A 16,618-nucleotide genomic window follows, 5' to 3' on the forward strand; every position below is an offset into this window, starting at 1 on the left:
GTTAAAAAGATAATTAATAAAAGGTTCTGACACCACTGGAAGAAAGGGCGAGCACCCAGTTGCCCATGAAAAGTACCAAGTGCATTTATTTAAAACAAAATAAAAAAAATCCTTCTAGTAGCACCTTAGAGACCAACTAAGTTTGTCATTGGTATGAACTTTTGTGAAGAAGTGTGCATGCACACGAAAGCTCATACCAATGACAAACTTAGTTGGTCTCTAAGGTGCTACTGGAAGGATTTTTTTAAATTTTGTTTCGACTACGGCAGACCAACACGGTTACCTACCTGTAACTATATTTATTTAAAATAAATAAATAACCCCACACTGCACCCCAAGTTGGGATTTGAACAATGGAAGATCCTAATCCCCCCATACATTATGTAGTTAACTCACTGAATATTTGGCACCATTATGTTTACTTTGTAATCTCTGATATGCTGAAATCGCACAATGAAGAAAAAGAAACCTTAAAAGTTGAGCTGAAGCAGAAGCACATCACAGCTGTGAACAGGTTAAAAATGAAACTAAAGTAGGTTTTCTCACACCATTCTGTATGCCCCTTTCCAAGAATCAAAATTACTGAAAATTTGGTACAACACACATGAAATTAAAATGCTCAAGTTATGGGGATAACAAACCTCAGTATTAGACTTGAAGATGCTTTTAAATTTTGGATTTCCAAACACTTCTATGGAAAAAATGGTGACAATGCTCCACCGAGTTAAATATGTATTGTCTAATTGCAACTGAAATTTATGGAATAAAAACACCAGTAGCTTGAAACAGAGAGAAAGAGAGGGAGGGAGGGAGTAGGGACAATTACAAAAATTAACAAAAACCCTTTATGAATCAAGGTGTGATGATTCACTGACCAAAGGGTTCCCCCCCCCCCCCCGGTAAGGAAGTTTTTTTCCTTAGGAAGGTCGTGAAAGCACTTCAGTGATTATGAATGCACAATATGGCAATATAGTGCATGCAGTAAGAAGGTCTCTTGCCCACGTCTGTTTGTTTAAGGTGTTATAGACTAAAAAGCAATATTTTCAGGGACATCTTGAGATTTGTCAAGAATTCCTACCACATTCAGAGTTTTACGGTCACATGGCCGCAGCATGAAACTCACTTACGTAAGTCAATAGATTCTTTTAAAACCATTGATAGTAGTCCTTCAGGGACTTTACTAAGGTTAAAAGTCTAGCCATATATTCTTTTGCCTGAGCAAATATTATTTAATACTACTTGGAATTAAGCAGACACCAAGAGACAATTAACCATTAGAAACTGGCAGTGACATTCTGGAACACGTGCTTGCATGTATGTATTGTTGCAAACTCTTTAGATTTTGCAATCTAAAGAACAGCTATGATTTTAATGGCAAACTCTTTTGCATCTGCCAGCTGGCAGCTGTAAATATAAGTGCTGACACAATAAATGCATACTTTGACTGATGGAATGACCAAGATATATGTGTGTGCACATACATTTTGTAATGCACAAGCATTTGACACTAGCACCTGAAAAATCATGAAAATTTAAAATAAAGAATGACTGTCTCTCTCAGTCACCAAAACTTCACATTAATATCCATAAATTCATGCATAGCAACCCGCAGTAACCTTCAAGCAACTTATAAATCTGGCCTTTATTTCACAGTAGTATTTCAAACTATGTTAGACAAGATATGCAAAGAAATTTATTCGGAATTTTCCTACCAAGGAAACCCAGAAAAGAGACTCAAAGGGTTAACAAAAAGGAGGAGGAAGCTGATAAAAATACTATTCTATTTGAATAATTGTTGGGATACAAATTTAGCAAGCAATAGAGCCTAAAACACATGTTGACAAGAATCCTTATTTATGCTACAAATGCGTGAAACAGTGACCACATGTTCAGGTAAATACACAAGCAGAAAAGCTTTGCTATCTACAGCTACTTCCCCAGAGTAAACTCAGGTCCTTTTGCTATTTCCAGTACTACTGGTAGGAACATTATACTGGAATCTTTGTCCTAGTTGTGGCTTAATGAAGATGTGAAATAGCATTGAAACAGTGTGGTACCCCGTAGCTCAAAAACCGGGGGGGGGGGGGCGTTGAGAAGCACTCATCCAATCTTACCTTCTGGAGCTGTCTCTGGAGATAGGACCAGAACCACTGCAGAATGCTGCACCACATGTCAGTCTACCATTGACAGTCCAGAAGGATATCATGGCAAATGGGATGTTGAGTCCTCAATTTGTCTCCTGATAAAGGTCACCCATCAAGGCAGCAAAGAAAGACTCAGATTGGAATGGGTTTAGATTACTCTTTTTAAATTTTGGGCTCCCATACGTTGCTGGACTACAACTCCCATCATCCCTAGCTAGCAGGACCAGTGGTTAGGGATAATTGGAGTTGTAGACCAACAACATATGGGGACCTAAGTTTGAGAAAGGCTGGTCACAACACTAAACTAGTCTGCTTAGCTACCGGTAATTCTGGCTTATTTACATGTCTAAACATGACCAGGGTGACTAAGGGTGGTTTGTTTGGGGCAACAATCCTCAATCTGAAACTATGGATTGCACTTGGCTTTGAATATTGACATATGTCAACTGTGGTTTATGTCTAAACACAATAACCCAAATTTGTTCCATTGTTTCATGACGTAAGAGCTTGAAAAACAAAATCATCCACACAGTGAAGAGACTTTCATTTTTGTTTTCAGAATACAATCCATCCCTCAGCTTCTTTTGCTTGCTTTTAACAGTAATATTTAGTACGGTACTACCGCATAACCCCCAACATTTATCCGATGAAAATAGGGACGTCCTAAGGAAAAGCGGGATACTGGCATGGCAGAAGAGGATGGCAAGTGTGGCAGGAAAATTCAAGTACAAGCAAAGAAACAATTAAACACTTCAGTGTAGTATAATATAGCATATATATTTTAATTATTTGCAGAATGTTGGTAGATATCTTTTCAAAATGAGAGCAAGAATATTAAGTGATACTGAGGACAATCCTAGTTGTGATCCGAAATCGCTGTTCAAAGTGCTGGAAAATAGCATTGGCTATTCTTCAAGAGTTCTCCAAGACATACTGTTATGAACAGAGAACAGGGAAAGAGAATGGCTTCTTTGTGTAGATGAGAGTTTGTTTGTCTCAAATTAGACCTAATATAAATGAGATTACGCAGCAAAAGCAAGGTCACACTGAGTTTGTATACATACAGTACTTCAAGTACATATGTAAAAGAATTAAATGATTGGGAATGATTCATGTTCTTATGTAGCTGCAGTGTTTTATACTTTCTGGATGTCCCATGATCAAATTACCAATATAAAGTCGTTGTGTTCTATGTTATAAATCAAGCACTGCTAGGGAGTTGTTTCTTTTTGTTTTCCAATGTAGTTTTTAAAAATAAAAAATTAGGAGTGTCGCAAATATGTTTTTATTCTGAAAGTGTGGCCCAGAGAAAAAAGTTTGTGAACTACTGCTCTAAACTCTAACAGCATTAAACTGTTAGAAGGGGGCAGGGGGTGGGGATAGGCATATATAAGCTTTGCATAGCCGGTGTAATTTTAAGAAGTTGAAAATTGCCTTGTAAAAGTAATGGCAATTGCAGACATCAATCTAATCATTGTGTTGTGAATCTCTTAAAAAGTGAAATATATTTAGCATTTTAAAATTACTATGTAGAGCATTCTTAGCTGTGTCTTTTTTGCACCAAGTAAACTTATTTAAGTGTCTAATGTGCCATCGAATCTAATGAGCACCTCAGTTTTCAGAATCTTCCTGCCAAATGTAAATGTGTCATTGAATCTAACACACACCTTAATTTCTGCAACGTAATTTGGCCAAAAAAAGTGAGCATTAGATTCAAGTAAGAGGTGGAAGATACGGAATAGGAAAAGTGAAGGAAAAGTAGTAGGTAGGAGCTTGTGAGCTTGTGAGGTAAATACCATAGTTTCGCCTGATGCATTCAGAGATAATGAGAAGAAAGAGTAAAAATAAATGAGATCAAAGTGGGAGTTTAAAAGACTAAAATTAGGTGGGATCAGGCAAAAGAAAGAAAACCTTGTAAGATGTATGTGGTTGCAGAGAGTACAAACAGCTAAATGTATAGCATTTCTACAAAGTAAAAAAAAAAAAGCCTAATGGTTACCACCTTCAGGCAAGAATGATCTGTTTCACGTGGGTGGCAAATGCCCTATAGGGATAAGTTTCCAGGCTGACCAGGAAAAAGCAACCACAGACCCAGCAGTATTGACCATGTAAGCACACCCAGAAGGTCATATAATTATCAGATTAAAAATTCTTCCTAAACTAAAATTCCTTAATCTTCATAACCATAATAAATATCATACCGTTCAGCCATGATTTTGATAATAATAAGGGGAAAAAAGTCTTATCCAGAAGTTATGGAAATATGTAAAAGAAAGCAATGGAAAAAAACCTGGAAATATTTGGGAGAAGTGGTCTGACAGAAGGTCTACAAGCATGAATCTGTATTACAGAGTCAGCTGTAAAATTGATTGAAATTGTAACCAGAACACAAGTGGCTCAGTGTTTAAGAGGGTAATGCAGTAGTCTATAAAATTTGCCACTACTGTGCGATGTCAGTACTTTATTTCATGGATTAACTCATGGCAGTCATTCTGGGTTTAAAGGCTGGCTTGAGAGAAAATAGGGAGGCGATTTACTCACTGAATGAAAATTTGTTTGGCAGTGTTCCTATCTGTCTTAACAGTACCATGAACAATGAATTTATTTATTTATTGTGGGGGTTGGTTGGTTAGATGTGAACAGATACCTTTTCCTGCAGAAGAAATTATAGGATTTGCAGGTTCAATAACCTGCCTACTCAAAGTGTGGGTGTTTAAGCTATATGGATTGTGAAACAACACCATACAGTAAACCAACTGTGATGGTGCAAGCCTTACTTAGAGCCCTAGAGCAGCAGCTGTCTATATCTCACACACATACAAGATATAACTGCAACCCAAGTGTCCCAAACAAATCTGGCAATCACGAATCCATTGGATTCCCATAGCTTCCCTAAACTGAGCAGCCACAAGAAATTCATCCTCACCCTCCACATCATGGTTTGGGGAGCTCACAAAGTCATTTGAGACGAATTTAATATTAATAAAACTGAACTAGCCCCTGATCAGAAACTCATACATGCAGTATAAAGTGAGCTACCCCACACCCAACATTCCGGAAGCCAATTTGATCATAGGGAGAACAATTCCTACTTGGCCCAAGAGATGACCAGCTAGTCCCACCCCTGTAATGCAAAGGAGGGTGTCATGCCATCCCCTGGGTTTCCTTGTTTAAATAACTCTATCTTGGGTTCCCTTTAGCCCAGTTGCACCTACATTCTCCAGATGTGTGTCACATCTTGTAGCTTACCAAAAAGGAACTCACTAGTCTCTTGTGCATATTTACAAAACCTACAGACAACACATCCTACCACAAAGGAGATGTGCTGCTCACAGTTTATCATATGGGAAGTAGCACTCAACTGCAGGACATAAGCTGTTCTTATTTTGAAGCTAAACTAATAGATACCAAACGAATTCCATGTATTATCTGCATAGCCTTATAATGGTGGACGCTATTTAATCAGCTCTCAAAAAGAGGTTGGTTCAGTCAGTCATAAATAACACAGAGAATTAGATGGTGCAGTAGCATTTGTCAGAATTGAGGTGTAAGGGCACTTGTTGGCTTCTTACGAGTAAGAGGCTTCAAACTCCATAGCTGGTTAGCACAGAGTTTTATTATATACATATGTACATGGCAGAGCTAAAAAGTCCATGACTGCCTAGTCCGAATCAGAATCCGGAAGTGGTGCACGTCTAGATTGGTGCCAGCAAAGGAACCTGAGAGCCCTCAGTTTCTGCTTTTGCTCCCGACTTTTGTCCCCCCCTGCGCTCCTGGGGTGAAGGGGCGGGAATGTTGCCTTCCCCACTGAACTACTAAACCAGGGGTCAGCAAACTTTTTCAGCAGGGGGCCGGTCCACTGTCCCTCAGACCTTGTGGGGGGTCGGACTATATATTGAAAATATATATGAATGAATTCCTATGCCCCACAAATAACCCAGAGATGTATTTTAAATAAAAGAACACATTCTACTCATGTAAAAAATTCTGATTCCCAGACCATCTGCGGGTCAGATTTAGAAGGCGATTGGGCCGCATCCAGCCCCCGGGCCTTTGTTTGGGAACCCCTGTACTAAACTGTTGGGCAGGTTCTCTGGTTGCTGATACTTCTCCCTCTACAGCACTCAGGTCCAACACTTCCGATCTCCCCCCCCCCCGCTCCTGTGATCTGTCAGCATCTCCTGAGCGCTCCTTCGCTGTGAGAGCCTCAGCGCCACCTTCTGGGCGATGCTCTGAAGCAGCAGAATCTCGGAGCCCTTCCACCGACCCGCTGAGCTCCCTGCTGACCCTGGTGGTCCACTGACATGAGGCCAACCAAAATATAAAATATAAAGAAAAGTAATTGTAGATAAAAGAATAACTACTTCAAAAATCTGTGCATTTATCAATATGTACACAAATCCCGGGTCCCTGGCACATTGAATTTATATGATAAATGAAGCTGAATACTCATGTTTTCTTGTAAATGTTGCATTAGCAACACACACAAAATGCATTATGGATGCTCCTTAAATATATAATGTGTGAAGTAGAAGACACATCTCTCTGGTATGCACCATAACTCAAGAAAAGTGAATGGGAACACACACACACACACACACACACACACATTCCAAATTTATACGTATCATTTTTTTGGGGGGGTATTTGTGTATAAGTTCTAGAGTATATCAAAGAAATGACCAAAAAAGGAACATACTACTAAATACTAACAATTCAGAAATTTGATCTGTTCATCCTTATATATAACAATAAATTAATGCTGGTGCGATGATTCAATTCCTTTGTCATATAACCACACCTTATGTGGAGATCTTCCACCAAAAGCAAAAGAAAAGGAAAAGAAAAAGAAAGCTCTTGCAAAACCCTTTCCCTAGAGAATATGCACACAATACCAGGTCTTCAGGAACCTTTGAGGGGTTGGTAGTCTGTTAAATGCATAAATGAAACCAGATGTCAGAGTCAGACAGTATTATATGGCTCTTTAGTCACATAATAAAAACTCTAATTAATTTTTTTTTGGAGATAGCATGGCTTAAATATCAAGTGCATATATGCAGCATTTACAAAGATTTCTTTCCCCTGGGTGTCAAAAGCATGTCAATGACATTTCTGAATAATCCTCCAGATCTCCGAAATAAACTGAAATATTGTGGTGCAAGCTGTAAAATCACAGAAAAAATACTGTATGTAGAAAATTCTAAACTTCAAAGAAATGATTACAAGAGAATTGCTTCCACAGTTTGGAACCAGATATAAATTGTATTTTGTTAAAGCCTGTTTATATTAGCAATCCTTCTTCAATTCAAAGCTGGTTAAAAGCGCAATTTTCAACGAAAAGCCTGGACTCTCAAATGAAACAAGTTACTGTAGATTGATATATATACCAGATAAAAAAGCTCTGACCAAAGAAACAAAATATTATCCCTATGGAATGAGGTCTGACTGCCACTGAACACAACAGGAGGCTATTGACTTTAGTCATGGCACATGTTAAATTGTCGCACAAAGAATCTTAAAGCAACATAAGAACAAAAGAACACTCTCTTTTGGGTTTAGGTATACATTAGGCAAAATGAGTGTTAGTACAAATACTAATCTTTGCTTGCAATAAGTAAATAACTACACAAAACCATTGAAGCAACAGATAAAGTGACCTCTGTTTACTACTTTCTATGTGAAAGAATAAAATTTGATTACAGAGCGATTTGGGTGAGTGTGGGGAGCGGTTGGGAATGCAAAGCAGATCACCACCACTTTTTGTGCCCTTCCTGCTTGGCACTACCAGGGGTGAGATTCTGAGTCCTTTCAGCTTGACGCAGCTAGGGTGGCAGGCATGTTTATACTGTACATGCACACACATGTGAGATATGCATATATGTGGGTGGAGCTTGCTGGGGAAATTAGGTTTACAGGATTCAAGCCCCCCCCCAAACCCACTCCAAACATTGTCAAACATTTCCCACCATCACTGAGGGAACACTCTCAGTGGTCCATGTGCAGGCGCTCCAGGAATGTAGGTGCCATCCCACAGCTGAATATGCACTTGCGCACATTTCAAAGCTGCCTCTGAGTGACTTTAATAGATCTTCATCAAAAAGGAAACTATGGTTAATTAGAACAGTGTTGGCTTAATTGTGGGTGCACATGAAGGGGCTATGTGTGCAGGCAAAATACATAATAAGTTGAGATATGGTTGTCTGAATGCAACCGGGGTTCCAATTTCTTACTTGCAACATCATATTGATGTTTGAGAAACTGCCTTTTAAAATTTAAATTGCTATCAATAATATTATTGCAAGAAAGGTTATATAAGGACAAAGAAGAACTATGATTAAAAATACTGGTCTCAGATAACTATCACATGAGTTTTACGCATTATACATTAATAATTGATGCTGGCCCTGCTCTGCAGGAAGAAAAAGCCATGGAAATATTATTATACACTAAATACTCAACTCCAGACACATGGCTGCAATTTATCCAACCTGCCCATCAATTGTCAGGTTTCTTTAAGCTCAACAGAAAACATTCCAGTGCTAAAATGAAGTGGCATGCAAAGGTGAAAGAAAAAGAACCATAAAGTTGCTGAAATGGGAGAACAAAATCTGTAACTTCCCTGAAGCAATCCCCCGAAAAATGAGAAGTAGAAGCTGTGTAAAATATTGTACTTGACCTTTAGTTAATATTTTTATTTTATTGCCCAATTCTAGGATGTGGCTTGTGCAGAGGTTGTGTTGAAGCAGTTATAGCTGTATCCTAATCTAGATGCAGAACAGAGCTATGCAACTGTGGTCCCTTTGCTTTAAACAACCCCAATTAGCCTTACCACACACTTTCGTTGGTACAACATGCAGGTACATCTAGCAAAGCATTTTGGCCTTAATGCAATGTGCTACTGGCATCATATACATTGTTACACAATGAATTGTAGAAGCAATATTATCAGACACTGGTGCGCTGGAGACCACCACCTCAATCCATTTCCAGGAGGGTCTCAGTGCCACAGCCCACCCAGCACCTCCTCACTTGCTCACTCTGGTGATGCTGGAGCCTTTAGTTTTAATTGATGCACAGGCACATAAGGGAAGAAAAGTTGGTTCAAGTACAAAGCTGTAACAGAGTTAGAGGGGAGGAAAGAAAGAGAATAAACTGAATGGATGGCTGAACAGGAGAGGAAAAAGGACAAAGAACAGGGAGGACGGCAAAAGGGGTGGACAACTGACGCACAGCTCCTGGAAGGTTGCCCATGAGAAAATGCAGCTGTTGAGCTGAAAAAGGTCCACCAATCCTGATTTAAATAATGTTTGTCATGGTGTAACTCGCATACTTCCCCCAAAGAATAGTGTGTACACACAGTTGTACAACATAGGTACAAATACATAATTCTACAACAATTGAAAATAATGCCTTCTGAGTTTTACAAATCCTGTATGTCGTGTAGTGGTTAAGAGAGGTGGACTCATAATCTGGTGAATCGGGTTTGCGTCTCCGCTCCTCCACATGCAGCTGCTAGGTGTCCTTGGGCTAGTCACACTTCTCTGAAGTCTCTCAGCCTCACTCACCTCACAGAGTGTTTGTTGTGGGGGAGGAAGGGAAAGGAGATTGTTAGCCGCTTTGAGACTCCTTAGGGTAGTGATAAAATGGGATACCAAATCCAAAACTACTCTTCTCTCTTCCAAATAACTGGCAGAAAAGTGGAAGCCAATTTATGTAGTGGCTAAAAGATTCCAAATATTTATTAAGAGTTTATTATTATGCCACTTGAAAGGTTCTGTGATGCATCATTGGTTTTAATCAAGAACTTACTGGCTCATAAGTAATTGCATTAAGGCAATTCAAATCTTTGTGGTCAACTTATAGGTAGGTGGATGTTCAGCTATTGTGACTTAAGTCGGTGATCTGGACACTTATCTGTTTGACTCAGTTCTGATTTTAGAGAAATTAACCAGGGAGTGACATGTGATGAAAAAGTTTTTCTTTTTTCTTTAAAAAAAATCTTATTAATATAAGATCCTGTACAATTAGTTGAGCTGTCCCTTGAGGTATTTTTCATGATTGGCCTATAACTAATTAATCATCAACACATTCTGTGCAATTCATTATCTATTATTTGTCCTGCATTATGGTGCTAAATAACGGCACCTCATTTAAAACGTGAAATGAGTCCCATCGATTCCTTTGTCTTTGTAATTTAAAGGGACAGTCCCATTAGGTTTTATTATAGGTTTTTTTGTTCTATAATATAACAAGTCAAATGTATAGTCCAGGTATTGAAAAAAGTCCATGAAATTTATCCTTGGATTAGGAAGGGCATAGCTCTCACATCAATTGATTTATAAAAAACAGCTTATTTGTTTGTAAGAATGCTAAAAAAAATAGGAGAGGGCAGGCTGGATTTTAAAAGGACTTCTATACTGGAAGTGGCCCTCAATAGAAATTCAAGGAAATGCATATCATGGAAAGCATATATTCTACAAATTAGTTCAATGATTTTACTTACTCGGTATTACCATTTTTAAACAAGTCTTTCTTACTATGTATTAGCATATCTGAAATTTAACTACTTAATAATTACATGACTAGCATCGCAAAGAATGGTCAGGATCCTATAGAAATATCAACAGAACTACTCATATAGAATCTGAAATAATTATTATGTCTTCTGTTCCGTCATGGAAGAAAAAGATAAAACAAAACCAGAATGTGTACCACTGAAAGCGAGAGTATGGTTTAGCCTGGTTTCCCCCCCCCCCTTATTATTATTTATCAACACAGGAACATAAATATGTCCCTTTTAGGTGGAAAATGAATAGTTATCTGAATAAAATTTGATTTTTTTAAAAAAGAGAACAATCTAACAAATTTAATGAATTTATAGAAAATAGTAAGGACTGATTAACGTATATGGGGCATATATCATTTTTTCCCTAATTAAAAAAAGACCAAGAATTAAAGAGTGGAGAATAACATAATTAATGGAACACAAACATGTTTAACCAAAACTGGTTCATATGAGATGCTAATTAACTCAGCAGATAGGATACAATATGTCTGAAACCTGGTAGGGCTCTTTCACTTTTATTTGCAGCTAACAGTAGCTGTCAAGCTAATACCGTAATAGTGTGATGGTTAGAATGTCAGAATAAGACCTGGGAGACTGGGGTTCAAATCCCTATTAAGCCACAAAGTTCACTGAGTGACCTTGGGCCAATCACTGCCTCTCAGCCTAACCTACCTCACAGGTTCTTGAGATTAAATGAGGAGGGGGAGAACCCTCGTATGCCACCTTGAGCATAAATGCACGTGGCATTTGAGCACACAGAATAGGGGGGCCAGAACTTCAGGGGCTTATGGCAGCTGTGGGGCAGGCAAATATAGGACTCCCTGACAAAAGTGTGGTTTGCAGGCACACATGCTGTACCTGATGTCATGGTAATGTCAGATGACTGATAAGTGGTCAGCCCAAACCACTTACCAAAATGTGTATACCTACCCAAAATTCCTGATTTCTCAGCTGCATACAGTTTGCATGTGCATGTGCTTTTTAAGGTAAAGGTAAAGGTCCCTGGATGATTAAGTCCAGTCAAAGGTGACTGTGGGGTTGCTGTGCTCATCTCACTTTCAGGCTGAGGGAGCTAGTGTTTGTCCACAGACAGCTTTCCGACTCGTGTGTCCAGCATGACTAAACTGCTACTGGCGCCCGGAGGACCGTGAGGAGTGCCAGAGCACACGGAAATGCCGTTTACCTTTCCGCCGCAGCGGTACCTATTTATCTACTTGCACTGGCATGATTTTTAACTGCTAGGTTGGCAGAAGCTGGGACATAGTAATGGGAGCTCACCCTGTCACGGGGATTCGAACTACCAACCTTCTGATTGGCAAGCCAAGAGGCTCAGAGGTTTAGACCACAGCACCACCCACAACCTTTTTTAGACAACATATACAAAGGTGAGCATCAGTGACCATTTACCAGTGCATCCTGCTCTCCCTCCTGCACACATTCAGTTAGCATTTTTAACTTGGGTTTATTTTATGCATTTTGTACCATTCTCAGATTCAATGATTAAAATGTTGGAAATTCTCTTACTTTGCATTTATCATTTTTCTAGCAGTGATTTTTGCATGTGTGTATATCGGTTATGTCTACTTCACGTTTTCCTCTTACCATAAATAGTCATAAACTGCCAAACAATGGTTTCTCTAAGCGCCAATTTTCTCTGGAATTAATGTTCCTTCATGTCCTCAATATGAGCTTTTGTCAAAATGTTAATTGGGCACTTTCTCCCAGACTACTGAATATACAAAATTCACACTTAAGTGTCAATTTAAAACTTGCAGAAGATTGGTCCTTGACATGCAGCACAACTCAGTTAGGAATCTGCCAGTTTATTTACTTAATTTAAATAACAATAAAGAAATGCCTGTATCAGCTTCTAGGTCAGGCTGTTGTCAATGAAAATAGATTCACACAATAAAACAGCAGTGTATCACACTGAATTTTTTGACAGTCAGCAAGAAAACATTTCCACAGATAATCCACCTGTTCTAGATTTCTTAAAAGAAATAAAAAAGGCTGTTTTCTTCCACCAGTCATCAACCAAGATACTGTAGTAGACTTTGCTATAAAAAAGGTGGATAATAATTAATCATGTTGGAAAAATAAAAACTAGCATTCAACGTAGAAGTCAATGCTCTGTTTATAAAATGAGAACTAGGGTTATCCCCATAGCTAGAGTTAGTCAGATTCACAGGACTATTCTACACCCCCCCCCCCAAAAGCAAATCAGAAACAAATATTTTCGGCTGGTGCAGAGCTAACAGCAACATTTTGTTTAACTCAAATTATTATCTCAGTGATGGTTTTCAGTGGTGGTTTTTTTATTATTCTTAAAGAAAACCGACAATTTTTTTTTCAAACCTCAAATATATTCCTGAAAAATATATTGCATGTTATTATAAATATCTGAAATTCCTTGCTCATTTCTCATTGAATTGTGGTTTCAGGACGACAGACTATGTGGTCAGGTCTGAAAAAAAAGTCTTACTGCTGGGTAGAATTTTTATTGGAGATCTTAATGTGTTTGCAGGCGGAGCCGCAAAATAACACTAATGGTTTTGTAGGTATATTTCTACCTCCTTAAGATTTCCACTGTATGGTGGGTTATTTTCAATTATAAAAAATAAACTAACTTTCAAAGTAAAAAAAAGCATAAATATAGGGGGGGGAACTGAATTACAACTGAGAACCAATGTTAATGGCTTTCTGAGGTGTTTTTCTGGCCCCATTTAGAAACTTGTGAGAAAACTGTCCTTGGTTAGAGAACTATGGTTTATGCCAGCTTACTAACATCCCACACTTTTTTCACCTTTCTCTGAAAAAAAAATAGATGTTTTACTACACCAATCTGTTAACATTGGCTGGAGTAGTAAATACATCCTAGTGGCAAAATTAAAAGCATTTATCCTCAGGCAGTCCTACACATAAAGCGTTGGGTGGCTGGAAAGTCCGACCTCAACTGGTTGGCTTTTATACCCAGGAAGCAGACCAGAAGAAAGAAGTTTTCCATCTGGTCTGCTCCTTAAACTGTGCCCCCCAAGCTCACTGGCGATTGGCTGCAACCACAGGTGAGCCCCAGCTGTCAGTGCAGCAGGCAGAGGAGGAAGTGACATTGTTCCCCAGCCACACAAAAGCCAGAAGTCTACCCCAGCACTGCAGTCCCACTGGACTGCAACCACTGCTTCTCCTCAGCTGACAGGTAAGCAGCCAATATCACATCCAGTTTTCTCCCGTTCATTATTTATTCTAATACGTTTGACGTTACCAAACTTTTGGCCACAGGACCGGTATATACTTCTACCTGTCTACTAATCTCCAAGTTTGTTTCTGTAGAATTTCACGACTCAGATGTTCAGCTGCCAGAGAACTTGTAAACGGTCTCAGTGGGCCTAAATTCATAAACAGTGTCATAAAAAGTTCCGCAAGTTCACAGAGTGATCTTGATAGAGCTTATGATATTTAAGAAAACCTCTAGGAAACTTCTGTCTCTGTAGAAACAAGATTTAGACATTAGCTACAACAATCCTGATTCTGTTATAAGCAGATCCATGTGCTGGTTGGTAAAAAGAAAAACAACAACAACATACATTCGGTTTTCAAACACTAATTCTATGAAGCTTCAGCAGTGATGCATGACTTTGCAGCAAGTTTTCTCTCTGAAATAATGAATAGGGTGTTCTTACCGGTTTTCCATGGAAAATTTTTAAAGCATTTAAAATTTAGAGCAGCTATTAATCAGATTAACCATTCTGAGTTGAAATGATATAATTGTTCTGGGATGAACTATGCAAGAATTTGTCAAGACAAAAAGCAGAGTTTACTCCATGAATAGCATAACCGACTGCAACAGAACCACGTACACATTTAAGTTTTACATTGTATGGAGAAGGCCAGCACTGTACCCACTGAATGGCATCTCACATGAAAAGCTATTAAAATTTTAAAAGTAAATATTCTTTGAAGTGCAAAGTGATTATTTCTGAAACATTTGATTAATATTTTCAATCTATTTTCAAGGAGTCTGTCAGTAATGCCAGTCTCCAGCGTGACTCCACACATACTCTTAATGTAAAACCTTATTACTGACATTTCAAGCATGCCTTTTAACTGGTAAATCATTTTCTGGACAAGAATACTAGGAACAAGGCAGTCCAAGTGATAAACTGAAGCACACATTAAAATTTAATTGTAATTAATTACATACACACACCAGTGCCCATGTTCACAACCTAATAGAACAGAAAGGGTTTCTATTAACACATATCAATGTGTTAAGGACAGATAACAATACCAATTAATACAGGAGAATGCTAAGTACTGAATCAATGAACTTCACCCACATCTACTGAATAAAAGACACTTGCAGTTTACAGCAAAATGCTTTGAAAACCTAAGCCTATCACATGTTGCCCTCTAGTGGACTTTTCTTGTTGTTGCACGTGTATATGCATTATATACTTTTCCAGTGCTACTCTGTTTAATTGCATTGTCAAGCAACTCCTCACAAGGATCAACCCACGTAGTTATTTTCCATAGCAGGCATGAACTGCACAAGAAATCCTGACAAAAGAAAGATGGATAAATAGAATTTGCTCTCTGAGCCGCTGCACAAGGAGATGCCCTTTCTCAACTATATGAAACTGAAGATTTTGTAAATTAGAACACATTTGGCATTCTATCTTCATCTTCAGGATATAATGGGTTGGCGCACCCATATTATTGTATTTCATTGTTGCGGTGCAGCTAGCTTTTTAAAGTTAAACCCTCTCAGTATAGGTAGTTTTACTCTGATGTGATACTATACATGGCACTTGCTTTGCAATAAAGTCACATAAGATTATTGTTGTATATTCTATAGGCTATAGACTTATTCCTGAAAAGTTTTAAAATCCTTTCAGATTTATTATGAAAATGCATGATTTATTTTTGACTTACTTTATTAGTCTGCAGCTGTTGATTGGTCATGTAATATATTCTCCAGGTTTGTGGGGTAATAGATTTATATTTTGGCACATTTAGTTCATCAGCACTACCATCCTGACCAAATGCACTATACAGAAATAGTGGGAAGTTGTTGCCACTAGGTCCCCTGGTAGAGATCAGCTAGGGAAAGCCCTCTTAGCTCTCACAGCTCATGAATCAAAAGTTGCATGAAAAGAGCTAGTGAAGTTATATTTCAAAATACCTGGCAGATTAAAAAAAAAATCTCAGTGCAGCCAGAGCATAGAAGACCAACTACTTTCCTTGTAGTAACCAACCCCATTACACCATCAATGCCATGGCTAGCTGTTCTTCTTGTTATTTTTTCTTTCCTTCCCCCATTTTCTTCTTCTAAATCCTTCTCCATTTTCGTTATCCTTTCCAAAAAAAGGGCAAATCAATATTTATGTATCAGTACTATACATGTAAACCTTACCTAAACTCTACAGGACTTACCGCAGAAGACATGCACCAATGTAAATAACTTTAGAGACATGAGATAGTATTCAACTAACTAGTTATGCTAGCACAACAGCTTTTAAATGTCCCACAAAACCACAGGGCAGGGCATCAAACCTTTAAAACAAAACAAAAATCCCCTCTCAGATTTTAAAGTTGCCTAGCACAAAATTCCCTGTACCTACTTGTTTGAAATTTGGCAGGCTTTGACTGCTCATAAACTGTACAATGACTAGAAACTTTATACAAATCCATAAAAAAATAAATGATAGGTCTGGGTGATTTTCTCCATGTAGGCAGTGGAAAAGGTTTTGGAAAATTAGGTGGGGAATACCTCTGCCTTAGATCTGAGAAGCATGACATTAGTCTGAGGCACCAAGCCAAGGCAATCCCAAGCCAATAAGGTAGGTTCCAAGGTAAGTATTCTTTTCTGCTCACATTCCTAACAGATACCCAAGGCTTAACATGGTGGGCT

At 38.4% G+C, this 16,618-nt stretch overlaps 1 protein-coding gene across 2 annotated transcripts in view; it reads right to left on the reverse strand.

Moving 5' to 3' along the window:
• ROBO1 (roundabout guidance receptor 1) overlaps positions 1-16,618 on the reverse strand; it is a 577,709-nt gene that overhangs the window by 440,131 nt on the left and 120,960 nt on the right. The window lies entirely within an intron of this gene.

This window comes from Zootoca vivipara, chromosome 4 (genome assembly GCF_965207765.1).
Source record: "Zootoca vivipara chromosome 4, rZooViv2.hap1.1, whole genome shotgun sequence".
NCBI lineage: Eukaryota > Metazoa > Chordata > Lepidosauria > Squamata > Lacertidae > Zootoca > Zootoca vivipara.